Here is a 1192-nt window from a genome sequence, read left to right as displayed (position 1 = left end):
TTAAATTTAAAAAACATAAATAATAATTATTTTTTAAACATATAATACTTACGAAGTATTATATATTTATATATTTATATATTATAGTACCTATACAGTGTTGTATAATATTAATAATAATAATAATAATATATATAATATATATATATATATTGTTAATGAGTTAATGAGTCGTTGATGTACTCATATGTGTGTTTTAATAATTCGATGTTAAAAAAAATATATTTCTATTATAATAAATAATGGAAATGGAAATGGAAAATTTGGAAACACTTTTAAAATTGTTTAAAGAAGAACAAGATCAAGAACAAGAACGTAAAATTATTTTAAATAATTTAGAACAAGGTATAGGGAAAATCCGAACATTTCGAATGATCGATGATGAATTACATGAAATACATGATTCGAATAATAATAATAATAATATGTAGCTAGACTGATTATTTTTTAAACATCGAACATTTAAATCGAATATAATACTTCGTAAGTATTATATATTATGTAATAATAATAATAATAATAATAATAATAATAATATATGTCAACGTTTGTGTAGCTATTGACTGATTATTTTTTAACATCCGGTATTGAATATCTTATCATTATATATATGTATAATTTATATTATGATGTTTTTTTTTATCGAATTATTTAAATAGTGTTTAAATACTTATTATATATGCCCAAGTGTTGTAGCTCAATGGGTTAACGCGTTTGATTTAAATGTGTTCTATGTCGGATTGAAACTGGTGGGAGAATGTGAGGCGCCCATATTCACCTACTAATTTCATCAGGCTTTGAAGATGTTTACGGTAGATTGTATAGGTGGGTGCACACACCTATGCAATCTACTGAAAAACTGTCGTTGACCTGTTGAATAAAGCACTTGGGTAAATTCACTGTCCCACGATAGCTTTGCAGATATCTGTAAAAGAGTTCCGGCCTCCTTTTTTCCTAACGGGTATCTGCAAAGCTGGGAATGATTTTGTAGATTTTTTGCATTTTTTTCCATATTTCTATTAAAAATATAAAAAAATAACGCGATCGTATAAGTCCTATATTTCATTTAATATTTGATATTATCAAGTCGGATCAACACATATATGTTTTATATACTTATCTACACTACATATTAAAAGTTTACCCCCCGCTTCATATTTTTCATTTAAGTATACTCCGTTGCTATTTATGT

Source organism: Acyrthosiphon pisum, chromosome A2 (genome assembly GCF_005508785.2).
Source record: "Acyrthosiphon pisum isolate AL4f chromosome A2, pea_aphid_22Mar2018_4r6ur, whole genome shotgun sequence".
Lineage (NCBI taxonomy): Eukaryota > Metazoa > Arthropoda > Insecta > Hemiptera > Aphididae > Acyrthosiphon > Acyrthosiphon pisum.
The sequence above is the reverse complement of the archived record's forward strand: the minus strand, read 5'-3'. Positions refer to the sequence as shown.